Source organism: Leptodactylus fuscus, chromosome 3 (assembly GCF_031893055.1).
Source record: "Leptodactylus fuscus isolate aLepFus1 chromosome 3, aLepFus1.hap2, whole genome shotgun sequence".
In the NCBI taxonomy this organism is placed as follows: Eukaryota; Metazoa; Chordata; class Amphibia; order Anura; family Leptodactylidae; genus Leptodactylus; species Leptodactylus fuscus.
Window position 1 is genome coordinate 226,814,360 of NC_134267.1, and position 23,683 is coordinate 226,838,042.

The 23,683-nt window shown below is 43.9% G+C and overlaps 8 non-coding genes across 8 annotated transcripts; 2 read left to right on the plus strand and 6 right to left on the minus strand.

Moving 5' to 3' along the window:
- Positions 1-5,511: 5,511 nt before the first annotated feature.
- Positions 5,512-5,583, minus strand: TRNAA-CGC (transfer RNA alanine (anticodon CGC)). The gene has a single exon. It is a non-coding gene; the product is annotated as a tRNA-Ala (tRNA).
- Positions 5,584-7,368: 1,785 nt separating this feature from the next.
- Positions 7,369-7,440, minus strand: TRNAA-UGC (transfer RNA alanine (anticodon UGC)). Its single transcript has one exon. It is a non-coding gene; the product is annotated as a tRNA-Ala (tRNA).
- A 337-nt stretch (positions 7,441-7,777) lies between these two features.
- On the plus strand, positions 7,778-7,849 carry TRNAA-UGC (transfer RNA alanine (anticodon UGC)). The gene has a single exon. It is a non-coding gene; the product is annotated as a tRNA-Ala (tRNA).
- Positions 7,850-8,291: 442 nt separating this feature from the next.
- On the minus strand, positions 8,292-8,363 carry TRNAA-CGC (transfer RNA alanine (anticodon CGC)). Its single transcript has one exon. It is a non-coding gene; the product is annotated as a tRNA-Ala (tRNA).
- An 850-nt stretch (positions 8,364-9,213) lies between these two features.
- Positions 9,214-9,285, minus strand: TRNAA-UGC (transfer RNA alanine (anticodon UGC)). Its single transcript has one exon. It is a non-coding gene; the product is annotated as a tRNA-Ala (tRNA).
- A 337-nt stretch (positions 9,286-9,622) lies between these two features.
- Positions 9,623-9,694, plus strand: TRNAA-UGC (transfer RNA alanine (anticodon UGC)). Its single transcript has one exon. It is a non-coding gene; the product is annotated as a tRNA-Ala (tRNA).
- Positions 9,695-10,260: 566 nt separating this feature from the next.
- Positions 10,261-10,332, minus strand: TRNAA-UGC (transfer RNA alanine (anticodon UGC)). The gene has a single exon. It is a non-coding gene; the product is annotated as a tRNA-Ala (tRNA).
- A 699-nt stretch (positions 10,333-11,031) lies between these two features.
- Positions 11,032-11,103, minus strand: TRNAA-CGC (transfer RNA alanine (anticodon CGC)). The gene has a single exon. It is a non-coding gene; the product is annotated as a tRNA-Ala (tRNA).
- Positions 11,104-23,683: the final 12,580 nt, after the last annotated feature.

A 23,683-nucleotide genomic window follows, 5' to 3' on the forward strand; every position in this document is an offset into this window, starting at 1 on the left:
GCAATTAGCTTCAGATAGGCAGGGAAGAAGTAATGAAGAAAGCCAACAGCTCTTCTCAGAGCTATACACTGTAGGGACATCAGTCCAGCTTTCCCTGGACGGTGGAAAACAGGGATACACAACAGATACAACTTCATATATAGCGGAGAAACAGCTTTCATTTTTAGTTGTCCGCACACAGAATAGCCGGAATCCATAGCAGTGACTAATTCATATAGAGATGAAAAAAGCCCTGAATTTATTTTTTTTTGGGGGGGAGGGGGCCTGAATCATAGCAGCAATCCACAGCAATTACAAGTTCATATAGCTGGAAAAAGCCTTGAATTATGGGGGGGGCTGAAACATAGCAGCAATCCACAGCAGTTACTTCTTGCTACATACGTGCTAAGCAGCTTTTCAGGCTGTGTAACCCCAAAACAAGGATACAGAGCAATTAGTTCAGGCTATGTGCGCTCAATCCAGATATTCAGGGTGTGTACCCCAAAACCTAGGTGGGAGACCCAGAAATTCAGTCACGCTATATCAGCTCAATCCAATTTTTTTTATTCAATCCAGTATTGTTTGCTCTCCATGATGTGAACTATGCCTTTGTCTCTTGAAATGCAACCCAACATGAAATCAGCCATGTGTGCCAGTGTGTTACTTGGCATGACTTTGCTACCCCCAACTGTAAGGGTCACTCTCTATTTCCTCCCTTTTTCACTCCCCTTCACACCATCCGTGCTGAAGCAATGGTGCTAAAGTGCACCCTCAAGCCTTGTGTGGGACAGTGACATGAAATGCCACTTCATCCCCCTCGTCTTCCTCCACCAGCCAACGGTGCGAAGATGACAGGAGTGCGCTATGAATGTTTTCTGCCTAGTAGAGGCTACTTCTCACTTACGAAAATGGCCGCACTTTGACCAGTATATCAGTATATCAAAGAACCTTTGCACCAACAAGTTGAAAACGTGGGACATGTGTGGACCGTGTTTGAGTCTGGCAAGCTCCAGATCTGCTACAAGGTTCCGGCCATTATCACATACAGTGGGGCAAAAAAGTATTTAGTCAGTCACCAATAGTGCAAGTTCCATCACTTAAAAAGATGAGAGGCGTCTGTAATTTACATCATAGGTAGACCTCAACTATGAGAGACAAAATGAGAATACAAATCCAGAAAATCACATTGTCTGATTTTGTAATAATTTATTTTCAACTTATGGTGGAAAATAAGTACCGTATATACTCGAGTATAAGCTGAATTTTTCAGCCCAGTTTCTGTGCTGAAAAAGCCCCCCTCGGCTTATACTCGAGTCAGCAAAAAAAAAAAAAAAAAAAGTTCTAAATTGCTCCTTTCCCTAGAATACATAGAAAAGTAAAAAATGACTGTGAGACACATACATATTAGGTATCCCTGTGTCTGAAAGTGCCCGGTCTACTGAATATAGAGGATCTGCAGTGCTCCTGTTCCATCAAGAAGGGGTTAATAGGAGCACTGCAGATACCCTATGTTCAGCCATGCTGAATTCCAAGTGGGGGAAAAAAAGGAAGGGAAGGGACAAACACAACTAAAACACCCCCTCCCCTTCCCCAGCACCTACTGCACCCCAAAACTCCGACCATTTTAATTTTTGAAATTTTCCAGTAGCTGCTGCATTTCCCCCCCTAGGCTTATACTCGAGTCAATAAGTTTTCCCAGTTTTTTGTGGTAAAATTAGGGGGGTCGGCTTATATTCGGGTCGGCTTATACTCGAGTATATACGGTATTTGGTCAGTAACAAAATTTAATCTTAATACTTTGTTATATATCCTTTGTTGGCAATGAGAGAGGTCAAACGTTTTCTGTAAGTCTTCACAAGGTTGGCACACACTGTTGTTGGTATGTTGGCCAATTCCTCCATGCAGATCTCCTCTAGAGCAGTGATGTTTTGGGGCTGTCACTTGGCAACACGGATTTTCAACTCCCTCCAAAGGTTTTCTATAGGGTTGAGATCTGGAGACTGGCTAGGCCACTCCAGGACCTTGAAATACTTCTTAAAAAGCCACTCCTTCGTTGCCCTGGCAGTGTGCTTTGGATCATTGTCATGTTGAAAGACCCAGCCACATTTCATCTTCAATGCCCTTGCTGATGGAAGGAGGTTTGCACTCAAAATCTCACGGTACATGGCCCCATTCATTCTTTCATGTACCCGGATCAGTTGTCCTGGCCCCTTTGCAGAGAAACAGCCCCAAAGCATGATGTTTCCACCCCCATGCTTTACAGTAGGTATGGTGTTTGATGGATGCAACTCAGTATTATTTTTCCTCCAAACACGAAAAGTTGTGTTTCTACCAAACAGTTCCAGTTTGGTTTCATCAGACCATAGGACATTCTCCCAATACTCTTTTGGATCATCCAAATGCTCTCTAGCAAACTTCAGACGGGCCGGACATGTACTGGCTTAAGCAGTGGGACACGTCTGGCACTGCAGGATCTGAGTCCCTGGCGGCATAGTGTGTTACTGATGGTAGGCTTTGTTACATTGGTCCCAGCTCTCTGCAGTTCATTAACTAGGTCCCCCGCGTGGTTCTGGGATTTTTGCACACCGTTCTTGTGATCATTTTGACCCCACGGGGTGAGATTTTGCATGGAGCCCCAGATCGAGGGAGATTATCAGTGGTCTTGTATGTCTTCCATTTTCTAATTATTGCTCCCACAGTTGATTTCTTCAATCCAAGCTGGTTGCCTATTGCAGATTCAGTGTTCCCAGCCTGGTGCAGGGCTACAATTTTGTTTCTGGTGTCCTTTGACAGCTCTTTGGTCTTCAACATAGTGGAGTTTGGAGTCTGACTGTTTGAGGGTGTGCACAGGTGTCTTTTTATACTGATAACAAGTTTAAACAGGTGCCATTACTACAGGTAATGAGTGGAGGAAAGAGCAGACTCTTAAAGAAGAAGTTACAGGTCTGTGAGAGCCAGAAATCTTGATTGTTTGTAGGTGACCAAATACTTATTTTCCACCGTAATTTGCAAATAAATTCTTACAAAATCAGACAATGTGATTTTCTGGATTTGTTTTCTCATTTTGTCTCTCATAGTTGAGGTCTACCTATGATGTAAATTACAGACGCCTCTCATCTTTTTAAGTGGTGGAACTTGCACTATTGGTGACTGACTAAATACTTTTTTGCCCCACTGTACGCAAGAATGCCTGGCCCTAGGTGCAGCAGGGAAAAACACATTGCCATCTCAGCCAGGATGGCATCCCTGACCTTGGAGGCAGTGTGCTGTCTGTCCCCCAAGCTGATGAGCTTCAGCATGTCCTGCTGACATCTCCCCACACTAGTGTTACAGCGTTTCCAGCTTGTAGCTGGGGTGGAGGTTGCAGCGCAGTAGGCTTTCAGATAACCTGTGGCATGAATTTTGGGCTGGGAGAGGAGATAGGCCACCCCAGTTTGCACACCCGGCCCAGACTCCCCTACATTCACCCTTCCTGTCATTAAAGATAAGCAGCATCCCTGACCACAGGCGCTTGTCCATGCATCGGTGGTCAAGTGGACCTTGCAGCAAAGCGCGGAGCTCTGGGCCCGACTGATGTTATGGGACACGTGCAGGCGCAAAGCAGGGACAGCAAACCAAGAGAAGTAGTAACGGCTAGGCCCAGCATAGGGCGGTGCCCCAGCTGCCATCTGGTGACGGAAGGCCTGGGTATCCAGAAGCATAAACGTCAACATCTCCAGGGCCTGCAGTTTTTCGATGACACCATTAAAGGCTTGGGCATGTGGGTGGCTTGCACTGTACTTCTGCCTGCAATGAAACGCCTGGGAGATGGGGAGTGGCTGGGAAGAAGCGCATGATGGTGCAGGCCAAAAGGGCGGATCAGCATCAACTCCCCAATGTGTCAGAGAGAGATGTGTAGGTGTCCTTGCATCATATCCTTGCACCATACTTGGCTTGATTGGACTTTCATTTTGTGCCAAAAAGTGGTCAAGACAGCAATCCCTCAGCTAATCCCGTTACACCGTCCATTGCCAACTGCAGCACTGAAGTTACCATCACTGAAAGTGGTACAACGTCTTTCTCTGCATTTAGCCATGCTCGATGCTATGCTAGCTGACTACACTTGGTTGCTTCACGGTTCTCTTAATGCATATTGCTAAGGGGACTCAGATGTGTTTCTCGGCACTGAGGCCACCTCCTCTGAGATCCCAAAGGAAGTTGGGTAAAAAATATGCAAATCTATTCTCCTGGATGGAATTAGGAGAACAGAGTGCACTCTGTACACCACCCTATAGAGGGCAGCATCCTTAACATCATGAATGACTCAGTTATAAAGTCTTTTAATCATCATGTGGATTTAATTGCCAAATCAGTATTTCTGTCCCAAAAGGAACAGATTCCCAGCTATGGACAGCGCTGTTTCGGCCTATTGGGCCATCCTCAGCATAGCGTAGGGATACTGATTGGCAGAGTGAGAGACTATAGACCAGGGTTTGGGGACACTCGTCCACATCAGGGAGAGTGTGTGCCTACATAGGCAGTAAAAAAAGATAAATTTGCTCAACTTCAGAGCAGAAATATCCGGATGTGATCCAAGAAACTGTATTAACTGATAAACCAAGTATCAAAATATCCTTCACACCATACACTAGATTGTAGAGATATAGGCATAAAGTGTCCAGTAGGTGGCAGTCTGCTCATAAACAGAAACACACAAGGATGAGATCAGCTTCTATATGGACATATTGGGCACAGATCCTTGTAGACTGGGGTTCGGTGCAAGATGTCTGACACGTGTTATTTTATACTGCATTTCCTTGTTACGTCTCCTCCTGTAACTTTTGATTAATTTATTCTATTATATTGGCGGTATTATTTTATAGATGTCGCACTCAGTATCCGTCTTCAGATATATCTATATCTACATACACAGATCCAGCATCTCCAAATACAAAAGGGCAGAAAAAAATTCTGTCTACATTTTAGGTCTGTAACCATGGACAGAACTGGTAAAGACTGGGCCCAATAGGAAACATTGACATCATGTGGGGCAGACGGGGTCCCCTGGAGGGCTGAAGCAGAAGTGGAGGCAGCAGGGCTGTCAATGTTATATGGAGGAATATGATGGGCCCTATATAAATAAAAAATGCCTGTTCATTATACCACAGGCAGTGTATTGTGCTGACTATAATGCCCCCTAGTGTCCATCACTGACTGTACTGGGGATTCGTAAATGCAGGATGACATTTTGATAGTTGAATCCGTCCTTTGTGTTACATCCAGACAGACATCTTGTGGATTCCTGCACATTTATCAGTTTTATGGATCTTTGATGTTTTTGTAGTTGTTTATCACATAACATGGAGATACCTGGATGTTTCTGTGTATGAGCGCACTGCCACCTACTGGCCACATTATGTATACATCTTTAGGAATACTGCACATGACAGTGAAGGATATTTTGATACTTGCTTTATCAGATATTACAGTTTCTTGGATCACATCCAGATATTTCTGCTTAAAGTTGAACAAATTATTATGTAAGACAAAACATGGAGATGCCGGGGATTGAACCCAGGGCCTCATACATGCGAAGCATGCGCTCTACCACTGAGCTACATCCCCTACAGGAAACCTCTTCAAATACTCCAATTCCTGAGACAATATACTACGTGTAGCCCTATTGTGCTGCTACTACTGGATATCATTATGTGATTAGTAAAGTGGAAATATACACTCACCGGCCACTTTATTAGGTACACCATGCTAGTAACGGGTTGGACCCCCTTTTGCCTTCAGAACTGCCTCAATTCTTCGTGGCATAGATTCAACAAGGTGCTGGAAGCATTCCTCAGAGATTTTGGTCCATATTGACATGATGGCATCACACAGTTGCCGCAGATTTGTCGGCTGCACATCCATGATGCGAATCTCCCGTTCCACCACATCCCAAAGATGCTCTATTGGATTGAGATCTGGTGACTGTGGAGGCCATTGGAGTACAGTGAACTCATTGTCATGTTCAAGAAACCAGTCTGAGATGATTCCAGCTTTATGACATGGCATTGCATTATCCTGCTGAAAGTAGCCATCAGATGTTGGGTACATTGTGGTCATAAAGGGATGGACATGGTCAGCAACAATACTCAGGTAGGCTTTGGCGTTGCAACGATGCTCAATTGGTACCAAGGGGCCCAAAGAGTGCCAAGAAAATATTCCCCACACCATGACATCACCACCACCAGCCTGAACCGTTGATACAAGGCAGGATGGATCCATGCTTTCATGTTGTTGACGCCAAATTCTGACCCTACCATCCGAATGTCGTAGCAGAAATCGAGACTCATCAGACCAGGCAACGTTTTTCCAATCTTCAATTGTCCAATTTCGATGAGCTTGTGCAAATTGTAGCCTCAGTTTCCTGTTCTTAGCTGAAAGGAGTGGCACCCGGTGTGGTCTTCTGCTGCTGTAGCCCATCTGCCTCAAAGTTCGACGTACTGTGCGTTCAGAGATGCTCTTCTGGCTACCTTGGTTGTAACGGGTGGCTATTTGAGTCACTGTTGCCTTTCTATCAGCTCGAACCAGTCTGGCCATTCTCCTCTGACCTCTGGCATCAACGCATTTCCGCCCACAGAACTGCCGCTCACTGGATGTTTTTTCTTTTTCGGACCATTCTCTGTAAACCCTAGAGATGGTTGTGCGTGAAAATCCCAGTAGATCAGCAGTTTCTGAAATACTCAGACCAGCCCTTCTGACACCAACAACCATGCCACGTTCAAAGGCACTCAAATCACCTTTCTTCCCCATACTGATGCTCGGCTTGAACTGCAGGAGATTGTCTTGACCATGTCTACATGCCTAAATGCACTGAGTTGCCGCCATGTGATTGGCTGATTAGAAATTAAGTGTTAACGAGCAGTTGGACAGGTGTACCTAATAAAGTGGCCGGCGAGTGTATAATAATAATACCGCCATATAGATATAATGTAGCCATACAGCGCCCACATACAGTACACCGAAATAACACTGTCGTACAAATAAATACTAAAAACATAGAGTGCATATAAATGATACTGTCACACTGTGCAAAACAATAATACCACCATATAGTGCACACGGATAATACTCCCATACTATACACATTAGTAGTGCTACCACGCAGTACACGTAAAAAAACACTTTTGTGTTTCAACAAGTTGAAGTGCATACATGGATGCTTTTGTGTTTCAGTTGACTGCCCCCTACTGTCCACCATGCGCTTATGTTTCCACATTATATGATGGTGAACGATGCAATCTTTTTATTTTGAAGCTTATTTTTTGACAAAATCCAGTAGTTTGAGGATCATCCAGACACCTGAGCTCTGAAATTTAGCATTTTTATTGTATTTAGATAAACCTGTACAAAACATGGAGATGCCGGGGATTGAACCCGGGGCCTCATACATGCAAAGCATGCGCTCTACCACTGAGCTACATCCCCTATATAACAATTCCATTAATGTTCCCAATTCTGAGATGAAACAATACGTTCCATTGACCTCCTGTACTGAGGGGAAATAATCCCAGCAGGTATTAGGCCCTATTTAGTTACCGGTCCCTGCCACTGCCCACAGCCACCTTTGCTTACATTTCAGTCCTCTAGGGGGCCCCATACGTCTCATATCATGTAGCTGAGGCTGAACAGTGTCAGGACGTTGTTGACAGCAATGTGGTATGCAATGCACAGGGCCCCCTGGAGGGCTGAAGTGTAAGCGAATGATAGGTACCACGACTATTTTTCTCAGACGCATTGGGAGCATTAATAGAGACATGGTATAGGGGAAGTAGCTCAGTGGTAGAGCGCATGCTTTGCATGTATGAGGCCTCGGGTTCAATCCCCGGCATCTCCACCTTTTGAGACAAACAGCTACAAAACATCAAAGGTCAGTAAAACTGATGTACAGGCAGGAAGGCACACGAAATATGTTTGGGGATAATACGAAGACGGAATTTAATGTAAACGAGTTTAACCTTTTGTCTGTAGAGAAAATGATGGACACTAGGGGGCAGTCTAGTCCGCACAATACATGTAAAGGATTACATTGCCGGTGACACAATGATATAGGATGGCGCTATAGAGATAAGGAGGACTATTTATCACATCACTGGCCATTTATTTCTATACATGTATTGTGTTAGCTACACCGCCCCCTAGTGGTCACTATCGACATAGGATTCTAAAATGGTGAACAGATAATATTCAGCCTTTATAATACAGACGGGCAGATGTTTCCTGCACATTTATCAGTTTTATGGATCTTTGATGTTTTTGTCGTTGTTTATCACAAAACATGGAGGTGCCAGGGATTGAACCCGGGGCCTCATACATGCGAAGCATGCGCTCTACCACTGAGCTACATCCCCTATAGGAAACCTTTAAATATACTCCAATTCCTGAGACAATATACTACGTGTAGCCCTATTGTGTTGATACTACTGGATATCAATATGTGCCCCCAGTTTCTTGTCCCCCCCATCTCTGCCCCCAGTTTCTTGTTCCCCCATCTCTGCCCCCAGTTTCTTGTTCCCCCAGTTTCTTGTACCCCCATCTGTGCCCCGTTTCTTGTCCCTCCATCTCTGCCCTCAGTTTCTTGTCCCCCCATCTCTGCCCTCAGTTTCTTGTCCCCCCGTCTCTGCCCCCAGCTTCATGTCCCCCCATCTGTGCCCCGTTTCTTGTCCCCCCTTCTCTGCCCCCAGCTTCATGTCCCCCCATCTCTGCCCCCAGTTTCTTGTCCCTCCCCATCTCTGCCCCCAGCTTCATGTCCCCCCTCCATCTCTGCCCCCAGCTTCATGTCCCCCTCCTACATCGGCCCCAGTGTAGTAGCACTCACCTTGGCCATGCTCCCCCGCCGCTCTCTCTGCTCGCTCAGTGCATATAGTTCTCGGGTTTCTGCCTGTGTGTGTCCTATATGAGGCAGAGCGAGGCCCCGGCGTCAGGGTGCTATGATGCCGGGCCGTGCTCTGCTTCATATATGCCACATTTTAAGTAGCCTACTACCTTTTCCTGGCAAATATGTGTGTGTGTGTTTAATTTCCCCAAAATCCATTCAGCCGTTTGGCTGTGATTGAGGAACATCCAAATACACAAACCCACAAACATCCAAACTCACAAATTTTCACCTTTATAATATTAATAGGATACGGGAAGATGTTTCCTGAATGTTTATCAGTTTTTTGGATCTTTGATGTTTTTGTAGGTGTTAATCACATGACATGGAGATGCTGGGGATTGAACCCAGGGCTTCATACATGCAAAGCATGCGCTCTACCACTGAGCTACATCCCCTATATAATTGTTCTATTAATGTTCCCAATTCTGAGATGAAACAATACGTTCCATTGCGCCCCTGTACTGAGTGGAAATAACCCCAGCAGGTATTAGGCCCTGTTTAGTTACCGATCCCTGCCGCTGCCCACAGCCACCTTTCCTTACATTTCAGTCCTCTAGGGGGCCCCATGTGTCTCATATCATGTAGCTGAGGCTGAACAGTGTCAGGATGTGGTTGACAGCAACGTGGTATGCAACGTACAGGGCCCCCTGGAGGGCTGAAGTGTAAGCGAATGATAGATAGCACGACTATTTTTCCCAGATGCATTGGGAGCATTGGTAGGAATGTTCTACAGGGGATGTAGCTCAGTGGTAGAGCGCATGCTTTGCATGTCTGATGCCCCGGGTTCAATCCCTGGCATCTCCACCCTTTGAGACAAACAACTACAAAACAAGGTCAGTAAAACTGATATACAGGCATGAAGTCTCATGAAATATGTTCGGGGATAATACAAAGACGGAATTTAATGTAAAAGAGCATAACCTTTTGTCTGTAGAGAAAATGATGGACACTAGGGGGCAGTCTAGTCCACACAATACATGTACAGTAATACATTGCCGGTGACCCTGCAGCACCTGGTGACGTCACATCCTACCACGAACGTGATATGCCAGAAATCCAGTATAAATTGTCATGTGCCCGATATCTTGCGCCTCCTGTCACTGTGGAGCCGAGCCCTGGTCTACAAGGATCCGTATCCAATATGTCCTTACAAGTTGAACTGCGTACATGGATGTTTTTGTGTTTGAGTTGACTGCCCCCTACTGTCCACCATGCGCTTATGTTTCCACATTATATGATGGTGAACGATACAATGTTTTTTTATTTTGAAGCTTATTTTTTGACAGAATCCAGTTGTTTGAGGATCATCCAGACACCTGAGCTCTGAAATGTAGCATCTGTATTGTATTTAGATAAACCTGTACAAAACATGGAGATGCCGGGGATTGAACCCAGGGCCTCATACATGCAAAGCATGCACTCTACCACTGAGCTACATCCCCTATAGAAGGGGCACCAGTCTATATCGTGTTCACAAGGACACTAACAGCTCAGTGACATGTACAGCAGTTCCATTTTGCACATTTCCGGTCTGGACGAAACCACCGGGAGATCTCATGAGACAAATCTCGCAAGGTTCCCCCAACAAATGCTCTCAGTGCTGCCCCTCCTGGATTCAGCAATCTGCCTCCTAATGCCTCACAGCAGATGTAAACTGGGACTGTCCTGGTGTCCCAAGAGGCCCCCGCTACCATAGGGCCCAGTAGGAGTGCACCATATGCCCTATATTTAATGCAGCCCTGTATTCCCTGCTCATATAATACCGCCAGACAGTTCACCTATACCACCGTATCATATCCAGGGCACTCATACTGACAGTGGGGTGTGAAGGCTCCAGTGTAACAGTTTATTAGCTTTCTTTCTATATATAGGCTCCTAGAGTTGAGCTGGAAACCACAATGGCATAGGATGGCGCTATAGAGATAAGGAGGACTATTTATTACATCACTGTCCATGTATTTCTATACATGTATTGTGTCAGCTACACCGCCCCTAGTGGTCACTATCGACATAGGATTCTAAAATGGTGGACAGATAATTTTCAGCCTTTATAATACAGACAGGCAGATGTTTTCTGAATTCCGGCACATTTATCAGTTTTATGGATCTTTGATGTTTTTGTAGTTGTTTATCACAAAGCATGGAGATGCCGGGGATTGAACCCGGGGCCTCATACATGCGAAGCATGCGCTCTACCACTGAGCTACATCCCCTATGGTACCCTTCTGAAAATACTGCAATAATAATAATACCGCCAAATAGATATAATGTAGCCATACAGCGCCAACATACAGCACACCGAAATAACACTGTCATACTAATAAATAGTAAAAACATAGAGTGCATATAAATGATACTGCCACACTGTGCAAAACAATAATACCACCATATAGTGCACACGGATAATACTCCCATACTATACACATTAGTAGTGCTACCACGCAGTACACGTAAAAAAACACTTTCATGTCATTTTTCAGAGACTAAAATATTGATGTTCTGTCCTAAGAAAAGATCATGAATATACAATGTTGTGGGGTCTGAGACCCTTTTTAACCCCCTATGTGTTCTATGTGCACGATACCCCGTAGGTGCTGTGGGGGCCCAGTCAGTGTTTACTATGGGGCCCAGTCTTTGCTAGTTACAACCCCTGATAACAGACCTGAAATGTAGACAGAATAGTACCAACATATATAAGTGCCATATACCTGCCCATAATAATAATAATACCAATGTAATACTGCCATATAGGTGGTATGTAGTCTCAGAAATATGAGCGTTTTCACACTGTGTATGAGGGGATGTAGCTCACTGGTAGAGCGCATGGGTTCAATCCCTGGCATCTCGATGTTTTGTGTTACATAATAATCAATAAAAAAAGATAGGAGTGCACCATATGCCCTATATTTAATGCGGCCCTGTATTCCCTGCTCATATAATACCGCCAGACAGTTCACCTATACCACTTTATCATATCCAGGGGCCCCTCCCAGATGTTTTGAGAGAGTTGGAGAATAACAGAGGGGCCTTGAGCCTCCTTGTGCACTTAGGCCCATGTATATCTGCCCTCCCCGCAGCCCCTGGAGCTATGATCTCCTCATTACACAATATACACATTTACATATATCTGCCATATATTGGAGCATTTGTTGGTGCGGTCGTGTATTTGGTGTAACTGCTACCTCTGTCTTACTTATCATTATAGGCTCCTAGATCACAAAATATTATTATATACAGTAAAAAAAGAAATACAATTTACACAATCTTTTTTTTTTTTTTTTTTTTTTTTTTTTTTTTATTTATTTACATTTTTTTTTTTTAGGAAGAATTTGCCATGGAATAAAGTATATGGCACCATCCGGGTCTGGAGCTGCCGTGTCCTGTAACGGATTGTAGTTCAGGCTGTTCTTTTTCCAGGCTTGGATTTTCTTTCTGGATAGATAAAGATAAAATGTTATTATTTCTATGTTACATGTCACATACATCTGATAGGGCGGAGGGAAAAGATGAAATATAGATGGCTTACCTTCCATTATTTTGGGATGTCTCTGTTCATAGCCCTTCATGGGGCTTCATTGGAAGCAGTGGTTACGGCACAGGGGGCACTGAGAGTGAGAGCGGAGCCAGGTCGAGATGCAACCCTGATGAAAGTTATGAGTACAGGGAAGATTTGTGACTTGCTCTCCAATCTCATATTCAGTCATGCAGATTACACATGACTGGGCCTCCTCCTGAGGTATTACCTCTCTAGTGGGTAAGTTCTGAATTTGCAGAGTTCTCCTGCTGGGCGGACGCTGCCGTCTCTCCTGCCGTCTCTCGTGCCAAAGTAGATATTGTGCATGTGGTTCAAGTGGTTGCCCCTGTGGCATTGCCGGTGACGTTGGGGTCATCCCACCCATGTCCAGCAGATGAATGAATCTACTGAATGCACGGGTTGCAGGGTAGGAGTATACAGGAGATCTGCTTGGAATTGGATCCTCAGGGGGTGGAACCGGATTTGGCCGTTGAAATTCAGTGGTATCAGCTGTGGATCCACTTGCTGGTCGGCTGCTATCACTGCTACTCTCTCCTATTATTCTGGAGGGCTCTGCAGGGGCGGGTCTTAATGGAGAGCGGCTTCTTTCCCTGCTCTCTTCTAGTCCTCTGTGCTGTGGAGGAGCTCTGTCGCGTCTCCCTGTCCTCGCAGTGATAGGATTCCTGCTTCTTTGATGTCCAGTAGAAGGTTCTCCACGATGTCCTTGGGATGACCTCAGTCTATGGACAATTGCTGCCTGACCTGTAAATATATAAAGGTAACACATTTAGCCCATAGGAATGGATCCTGTTATTGCTAAGGGTTTTGAGGAGAAGAGACCCCAGTATAGTTAAGTTTAACAGTAACCTGAATAAAGATATATATCATTCACTGGATGAAGGGACGCCATCAACTAATATTGGACAAACTGGGCCCCATAATCACAAAACAATAAGTCGTCTGAAATTCTTTTTTTTATTCCCAATAAATAAATAAAAGAACTCCCAGCAATGTTAAATCCCCAATGCCAAGGGCTAGTTCACACGTAAAAGCCGCCTGGCTTATTTTGGTCCCGAAAAAAAACGCTTCCTCAAGTGAATAGACTGTAAAAAAAAAAAAAAAAAAAAAGCTAGGCGTTTTTGGTCTGGATTTTGTTTTGCAAAAAAAAATGCTAGAGGTTTTTCGCCTCCCATTCACTTCTATTGCTTTCCTCAGGTGGAATCCGCCTGAAGAAAGGTCATGCAGCAAAAAACTGCTAGCAGAAAAACGAAAGCTAGCAGTCTCCATAGACCACCATTGTATGGAGGCAGGTTTTGAGGCAAAATCTGCTGTCAAAATCTGCCTCATTGCCCCCCGTGTGAACTAGCCCTAACGGTCCCGCTGATCATAGTGTATAGTAATCATACAGGGACCAAAACAATAATAATCTAATGGGGATTTATAGAGATTATTGGAAGCCTAATCTAATGCCAAACAAAGATCTTTGGGAGATATAATTGTCCAACCTGATAATTGCGGGGATTAATGCATGTCCATAGCATATGCCATTAAGAACAACAGGGAGGCATAGAAGGCACTCTCCCCAGTAAACACTAACCCCAATGGGCTGTTAGTTCCCTAAATTAACTGGAAACACAAGCAACAGCCTCTCCCTGTCATAGACTTGTATGTGCGCTGGCCACCAAGGATTAAAGCCCATAAGTTCCCTCTCCACACAGGTGAGCGCTAGCTTTCCCCCAACCAGGGCCGCGCCTCTGAGGCGAGGTCACGCAGCCGCCTCAGGCAGCACTTTCAAAGGGGCGGCAATTTTACCAGTTTATTTTTTTCCTTATTTTTTCTCTTAACCAGCCCAAGACAGGATGCCCTGAAAACAGATCTGAACAGTAATGTCCCAGATGTCACGTGGGGACGTCACGTCTGGGACATTGCCCTAAATTCCTGAAGGCTGTGCTAGGAGTAACAATGGATCCCGGAGAGGTGAGTTACACTGTTTATTATGCTTCTTCACCTCCCCTGAGTCTCTGATTATTATACTCCGGGGTCTGAAAAGACCCCAGAGTATAATAATAGCGGCAGTTTCTCTCGGGGTTAGCCTTGTTTGTTCCGGGGCCCGTTCAAAGAGGGTAACCTCTCGCCAGAAATCTATTCAGCAAACACTCACTTTGCTGATCATATTGATGTATGCTTGAACAGTTACTCTGTATACAGAGGAACTGCCCCCCTTCGGGATGCCCCTTTTAAAGAGGACGTTTCACCGATTTGGGCACAGGCAGTTCTATATACTGCTGGAAAGCTGACAGTGCTTGTCCATAGACAAATATTATCTGGTGGGAGGGGGCGTTCCACCCAGCTCACCCAGTACAGCGCAATAGGCACTGCTGTGGAGAAGGATGTACCTGAGTGACTGTCAGGAACGCCCTTCTGACTGTAAAGAGCTACGGTACCAGGGCCGATAGTTCTTTACCCGGGGCACAGATTGGGAAAGCCGACAGTGCGCTGAATTCAGATCATTGTCAGCGTTCCAGCAGTATATAGAACTGCCTACGCCCAAATCGGTGAAAGGTCCTCTTTAAGGGTCTGGGTGGTGGCAGTTTCTTTTATGAACAAGGTAGTGATGGGAGATATGAAGAAACTGGACCGAACGCTAGCTAGTAGCGGAAAAAAGAAGCGACATGCCCTATCTGCGCAGAATCACCCGTGAATTCCATGGCTTGACCATTTATTCGGGCCTACACAGGAGTGGGTTCTGCGATAGAAAGCTGATGCTGCATCGGCATTTCGTTGCGGAATGTTCAAATGGAATGTTCCGTGAAAAAGATATGAAGGTCACAGCTCTTAATATAGAAAAAATGATAATAATTTAGAAGTGCACTACTCACGTGTCAGAGCCGTCAGCGTTGTAGCAGGATTCCAAAAGATCGGTGCACGGATAATGGCTCTCTCGGCTAAGCCAAAATGTAGCAACAGGAAAAGACAAAAGGATATATCCAGCACTCGGAATCCGGCCTAATAAAGATAAAACTTAACTTTTATTAAGAAATGGTCATTCTTCCATTAAAATTTTTTGATCATACGAGGGGTAAGCTAATGTCCCTTGTATGATCATAATTTTTTAATGGAAGAATGACCAATTCTTAATAAAAGTTAAGTTTATTTTTATTAGGCCGGATTCCGAGTGCTGGATATATCCTTTTGTCTTTTCCTGTTGCGGAATGTTCCGTGACCTTTTCCTCCGTGTGAACATACCCTTAGAGTGGGGGGTTTAACGTTGTTGGGATTTCTTTTATTGATTTATTGGGAATAACAGTTATGTTTTAGATGGGTTATTGTTTTGTGATTATGGGGCCCAGTTTGTCAAATTGCCTGAATAAAGAACTTCTGTTTTCTATCATGGGCAGGGGTGGAATTCGGAGGAAAGTAAAACCCACCCCAAACGACTAGGAATGGAAAATGTGCTGTTTACCCTGAAACATTGCTCAGCAGACCCCAGGGATAACTCCTCCCAGGAAATCTCCTCTAGGGTGGGGGGAATATTGTCTCTCTCTTCCTGAACAATTCACTTACCTTGATTCTCCGGTCGGCGCAGCCATGTATCATTGTCAGCTATCAGCTGACGCAGCTCTCGGGCGCTCATGGCTTAGTTACCAAGGCGGAGCTGATGAAATATTAGAGAACTAAGTTCTCAGGTGGCTCCGATATTACTGGGCCCTGATCAAAGATCAGTAAGAATGAATGGAAGTAATCACTAGATATGTAGTACAAACAAGTTCGCTCTTCCAGAACCAAAGTGAAGTGTCAGCAAAAGCATCAACTCAAGAAATGGCTGTGATGTCACAGCGCTCAGGGTTTATATACCCTCAGGGTTCCGTTATGACATCATCATATGCAAATATGTGCATTATGACATCATCATATGCAAATGTGAACAGAACCTCACATAATAGGTAAGCAGATCCTAGTTTTATGACATCACAGAAGTAAGGTCATGTGACTGTGTGTGTGTGCAAAAAATAAAAAATAAATAATAATAATAATAATAATAATAATAATAATAATTTGAATTAAAATCTGGATGTGGCTATTTCTAGGTACCGTACCTATGAACTCCTGGCTATTTTTAGCTACCATCCGTGTACCGTGCCTATAAACTTAAATGAACTGCAGATGTATCATATTTATCCCAGTAAATTTTCACTTTATTAGGACATTTATGTTACAATGGCTAATCTTCCTCGCACTGCGGACATCCATCCACTCTATAACAATCTTCATGTAGTGTGGAACAACAAGAAAAACAAGTTGTCAATTTTTTAGACTTTTTCCCCAAATCAAAGTGGCAAATCAGACATTTCTCCATTTCCTTGCAATTTTTTTTGTGTTTTGGTTGTTTCCCTTTTTCTCCTCTTTGTGGATACCTTCTGCACTTTGTTACCTTCCTAGGGGCGTTTGTTTGAAGAATTTTTAGGTGTATGGTCAATTTCCTTCTTGTTGAATGTTAATTGTTTGGTCTTTTTCTTAGGATGACCTTTTACTCTAATTTTAGATGTGAAATGCATATCTTTGCCTATAGCCTGAAAAGGCACAACTACCTGCGGACGCGCAGATGAAGATTTGCAGCTTGTAGAAGCTGGTGTATTTCCATCAACTATATCCGGAACATTTGAAGTCTCAGCACCTGCAACATCTTGATGTACAGACTGGTTATATGACAAGCTGGGTTGTAATAACGAAGAACCTCATCTGGCATTGTTTTGGATAACCTTGATTTCTTCCAAGTAGTTTAGAAAGGTTGAAGTTCCATGATTAGATAAAATATCCCCCAACTGAGTTAGGGATTGGAACGCCAGATTGTACTTAGCAGTACTACTGAGTGGTTCTTCGTCAATAGTCTCTTGTTCTTCCACAGCACAATATAAATCAAATTCTGTGTCTTCAAAACTAGGCTCAATTTGCAAATTTTCCCAGTATTTTTGTGGAAGCAGTTCCTATCGTACAAAGGGATTGTTTCGGTTTCTCTCATTAAAAGCATGTGTCTGCATGGAACACAATATTGTAGCCGGAAACTGCAGTTACACAAGTTAACAGAACTGTCATAAGCTTTTGAGTGATCGCCATTGCATGTTTCGATTACGGAATTCTACAAAATTTGCAAATTTGGCTTCATCGTTTGAAAACTCTTTAGAACTTTGCAAAAGAACCGTACACCAACTTCTGTAATTTCCTGCGATGCTGAATCAAGGTGAGTTTGCAATGGCGGATCGATTATTCAAATGTTTTAAGCGACTGTTGAATCTGTTTATGCTGTAATCAGTTATCTATGAACGTTATGAGTTCTTTCATGCAAATAGTCACTGTTGGTAAGCTTCGAAACTTTTCCTGAAGATTAGAGATGAGCAAATGCCGTTCGATCAAATAAGTATTCGATCGAATATCATGGCGTTTGATGTATTCATTCACAATCGAATACCAGGCCGCATACGCAGTAAAAATTCGTATCCCCTCCCACTTTCCCTGGCGTGTTTTTTTGCACCAATAACTGTGCAGGGGAGGTGGGACAGAAACTACGACAATGGAGGCAGTGAAAAAAATAGAAAACACCCATTGTCTGCCGAAAACATGTGCCCTTCCATTCATAAGAACGGCCGCCGCCCTATTTGACATCTTTGCCGTCAGATATATGGAGAGAAACATATCTGATGAGGGCTAGATAGCAATTAGCTTCAGATAGGCAGGCAAGAAGTAATGAAGAAAGCCAACAGCTCTTCTCAGAGCTATACACTGTAGGGACATCAGTCCAGCTTTCCCTGGACGGTGGAAAACAGGGATACACAACAGATACAACTTCATATATAGCGGAGAAACAGCTTTCATTTTTAGCTGTCCGCACACAGAATAGCCGGAATCCATAGCAGTGACTAATTCATATAGAGATGAAAAAAGCCCTGAATTTTTTTTTTTTTTTTTTTTTTTTTTTTTGGGGGGGGGGCCTGAAACATAGCAGCAATCCACAGCAATTACAAGTTCATAAAGCTGGAAAAAGCCTTGAATTTTGGGGGGGGGCTGAAACATAGCAGCAATCCACAGCAGTTACTTCTTGCTACATACGTGCTAAGCAGCTTTTCAGGCTGTGTAACCCCAAAACAAGGATACAGAGCAATTAGTTCAGGCTATGTACGCTCAATCCAGATATTCAGGGTGTGTACCCCCAAAAACTAGGTGGGAGACCCAGAAATTCATTCAGGCTATATCAGCTCAATCCAGTTTTTAAGGGTCTACCCCCAAAAGCTAAGTGTGATACACAGAAATTCAGTCAGGCTCACGGCCTCAGATACAGCCTTTATTCTTAAACATTCCCAAGGCTTTTCGACATGTATACGACTACGTGAGATGCATTATAAACTACTGTCGAGATGGTACAAGACTCCCGAGTGGCTCTTTGCATATCACTTGTCGCCCTCTGATACCTGCTGGAGATGTCAGAAATCCAAAGGCTCCTTCCTTCACTTATGGTGGCATTGCGAACTGATTCAACCTTTTTGGAGAGAAGTTCAGAGCATCATCAGACGGATTACTTCTCAAAGAATCACGCTCTCCCCTTCTTTGATCTGTTTGTCGGCACCCCAATCTAATTTTGTGCCTTCAAAAAATAACCTAACGACTCATCTGCTAGAGACAGCTAAGTCCCGTATCCCTCGACACTGGCGTCAAGCTGCTCCTCTTTCTATACCGAATGGCTGAATAAAACTGATCAAATTGCGAGATTCGAAGAACTCTTGAGTTGGAACACGTTCTCACATGAGAAGTTTCTTCGCACCTGGAGCCCATGGATCTCCTACCGCAATTCCCATATTTCCACTGACATCGTGCCTTGAATCCGTTTTTTTTCCTCTGAATTCAGTACCTACCTCATTTACTCTTTCCTTAGTCACGCAGTTTAATAGTTATCGTCCCCCCCTCCCTTTTTTCCATATCATTCTACACTTGTCTTCCTTTCCCTTATATCCTGCCTACTACCTTGCTCCCCCCTTCTCCCTTCATTCCTCATCCTTACCATTCAATAGCTGATTGTACCTTGTCCATAATCCCCCTTGGTTTCCCCTCCCCCTCTCCCCTTTTCTATTGTACACCACTCCAAGAATACTTACCTACTTTCTTACATTGTACTCTGGTTTACTTATTGTATTTCTCCTATGTTTGCAATCTTCCTAATTTGTTTCCAGCACTTATATTTATCCTACCTTTTCAGTATTTCTCTGTATTGTATAAACTTGTTGAAAATGTTCAATAAAAATTGATTTACAAAAAAAAAGAAATTCAGTCAGGCTATATCAGCTCAATCCAATTTTTTTTTCAATCCAGTATTGTTTGCTCTCCATGATATCTCTTGAAAAGCAACCCAACATGAAGTCAGCCATGTGTGCCAGTGTGTTACTTGGCATGACTTTGCTACCCCCAACTGTAAGGGTCACTCTCCATTTCCTCCATTTTCCACTCCCCTTCACACCATCCGTGCTGAAGCAATGGGAAGCACTAAAGTGCACCCTCATGCCTCGTGTGGGACAGTGACATGAAATGCCACTTCATCCCCCTCGTCTTCCTCCACCAGCCAACGGTGCGAAGATGACAGGAGTGCGCTATGAATGTTTTCTGCCTAGTAGAGGCTACTTCTCACTTACGAAAATGGCCGCACTTTGACCAGTATATCAGGCACAATGGTGTAGGTTTCAAAGAACCTTTGCACCAACAAGTTGAAAACGTGGGCCATGTGTGGACCGTGTTTGAGTCTGGCAAGCTCCAGATCTGCTACAAGGTTCCAGCCATTATCACATACGCAAAAATGCCTGGCCCCAGGTGCAGCAGGGAAAAACACATTGCCATCTCAGCCAGGATGGCATCCCTGACCTCGGAGGCAGTGTGCTGTCTGTCCCCCAAGCTGATGAGCTTCAGCATGTCCTGCTGACATCTCCCCATGCCAGTGTTACAGCGTTTCCAGCTTGTAGCTGGGGTGGAGTTTGCAGCGCAGTAGGCTTTCAGATAACACGTGGCATGAATTTTGGGCTGGGAGAGGAGATAGGCCACCCCAGTTTGCACACCCGGTCCAGACTCCCCTACATTCACCCTTCCTGTCATTAAAGATAAGCAGCATCCCTGACCACAGGCGCTTGTCCATGCATCGGTGGTCAAGTGGACCTTGCAGCAAAGCGCGGAGCTCTGGGCCCGACTGATGTTATGGGACACGTGCAGGCGCAAGGCAGGGACAGCAAACCAAGAGAAGTAGTAACGGCTAGGCCCAGCATAGGGAGGTGCCCCAGCTGCCATCTGGTGACGGAAGGCCTGGGTATCCAGAAGCATAAACGTCAACATCTCCAGGGCCAGCAGTTTTTCGATGACACCATTAAAGGCTTGGGCATGTGGGTGGCTTGCGCTGTACTTCTGCCTGCAATGAAACGCCTGGGAGATGGGGAGTGGCTGGGAAGAAGCGCATGATGGTGCAGGCCAAAAGGGCGGATCAGCGTCAACTCCCCAATGTGTCAGAGACAGATGTGTAGGTGTCCTTGCATCATATCCTTGCACCATACTTGGCTTGATTGGACTTTCATTTTGTGCCAAAAAGTGGTCAAGACAGCGATCCCTCAGCTAATCCCGTTACACCGTCCATTGCCAACTGCAGCACTGAAGTTACCATCACTGGAAGTAGTACAACGTCTTTCTCTGCATTTAGCCATGATGGATGCTATGCTAGCTGACTACACTTGGTTGCTTCACGGTTCTCTTAATGCATATTGCTAAGGGGACTCAGATGTGTTTCTCGGCACTGAGGCCACCACCTCTGAGATCCCAAAGGAAGTTGACAAGAGATGTGTAGTACAGAAAAAAAGATGAGAAAATACAGTCCTATTAAAAAGTTTGGGCACCCCTATTAATCTTAATCATTTTTAGTTCTAAATATTTTAGTGTTTGCAACAGCCATTTCAGTTTGATATATCTAATAACTGATGGACACAGTAATATTTCTGGATTGAAATGAGCTTTATTTTACTAACAGAAAATGTGCAATATGCATTAAACCAAAATTTGACTGATGCAAAGGTATGGGCACCTCAACAGAAAAGTTCCATTAATATTTAGATCGTCCTTTTGCAAAGATAACAGTCTCTAGTCGCTTCCTGTAGCTTTTAATCAGTTCCTGGATCCTGGATGAAGGGATTTTGGACCATTCCTCTTTACAAAACAATTCAAGTTCAGTTAAGTTTGATGGTCGCCGAGCATGGACAGCCCGCTCTCAAATGATCTGAAAACAAAGATTGTTCAACATAGTTGTTCAGGGGAAGGATACAAAAAGTTGTCTCAGAGATTTAACCTGTCAGCTTCCACTATGAGGAACATAGTAAGGAAATGGAAGACCACAGGGACAGTTCTTGTTAAGCCCAGAAGTGGCAGGCCAAGAAAAATATCAGAAAGGCAGAGAAGAAGAATGGTGAGAAGAGTCAAGGACAATCCACAGACCACCTCCAAAGAGCTGCAGCATCATCTTGCTGCAGATGGTGTCACTGTGCATCAGTCAACAATACAGCACACTTTGCACAAGGAGAAGCTGTATGGGAGAGTGATGAGAGAGAAGCCGTTTCTGCAAGCACGCCACAAACAGAGTCGTCTGAGGTATGCAAAAGCACATTTGGACAAGCCAGCTTCATTTTGGAAGAAGGTCCTGTGGACTTATGAAACAATGATTGAGTTTTTTGGTCATACAAAAAGGCGTTATGCATGGCGTCCAAAAAAAACAGCATTCCAAGAAAAACTCTTGCTACCCACTGTAGAATTTGGTGGAGGTTCCATCATTCTTTGGGGCTGTGTGGCCAATGCCGGCACCGGAAATCTTGTTAAAGTTGAGAGTTGCATGGATTCCACTCAGTATCAGCAGATTCTTGAGAATAATGTTCAAGAATCAGTGACGAAGTTAAATTTACGCCGGGGATGGATATTTCAGCAAGACAATGATCCAAAACACCGCTCCAAATCGACTCAGGCATTCATGCAGAGGAACAATTACAATGTTCTGGAATGGCCATCCCAGTCCCCAGACCTGAATATCATTGAACATCTGTGGGATGATTTGAAGCGGGCTGTCCATGCTCGGCGACCATCAAACTTAACTGAACTTGAATTGTTTTGTAGAGAGGAATGGTCCAAAATACCTTCATCCAGGATCCAGGAACTGATTAAAAGCTGCAGGAAGCGACTTGAGGCAAAAGGAGGAGCTACTAAATATTAATGGCACTTTTCTGTTGAGGTGCCCATACTTTTGCACCGGTCAAATTTTGGTTTAATGCATATTGCACATTTTCTGTTAGTAAAATAAACCTAATTTCAATCCTGAAATATTACTGTGTCCATCAGTTATTAGATATATCAAACTGAAATGGCTGCTGCAAACACCAAAATATTTAGAACTAAAAATCATTAAGATTAACCCCTTAAGGACCAGGCCATTTTTTGGTTTCGCATTTTCGTTTTTCCCTCCTCACATTTCAAGAGCCATAACTTTTTCATTTTTCAGTTCACAGAGTCACATGATGGCTTATTGTTTGCGGGACAAATTGTACTTTGTAATGGCAGCATTCAATATGCTGTGCAATGTACTGTGAAGCTGGAAAAAAATTCAGAATGAGGTGCAATTGGAGAAAAAATGCATTTGCGCCATTTTCTTATGGGTTTAATTTTTACAGCGTTCACTGTTTGGTACAAATGACATGTTACCTGTGTTCTACGCATCAGTACGAACGCGGTGATACCAAATTTATATAGTATTTGAAATGTTTTGATACTTTTAAAAAAATGATAAACTTTGCAAAATAGAAAAAAAAATTTGTGTCATCATGTTCTAACACCTGTAACTTTTTCATATTTCCATGTATGGAGCTGGTTGTGGTGTCTTTTTATGCGGGACAGGATGACGTTTCTATTGATACCATTTGGGGAAAGATCTGATGGTCCTTGGAATGTTTCCCGGTAGTCACAAGACAATTGTTGAAAATGTTGAGGAACTTTGTGACTTTATTACAAAAACATTCACAGAACACCTGAAGAAATTGGATGAAAATGATCAAAGAAGTTTCATTGATGCTTTCCTCATCAGACAAAAAGAGGTACAGTAAGTTTTTGGGTGCTCTGATTCTTATATGGTAGAAGGTGTACAACGGCTTTAAAGGGGGAATTCAAGAGTTGAAGACAATTGAACATGACTCGCCTGCTTGATCCCCACCATTCCAGTGTCCGCT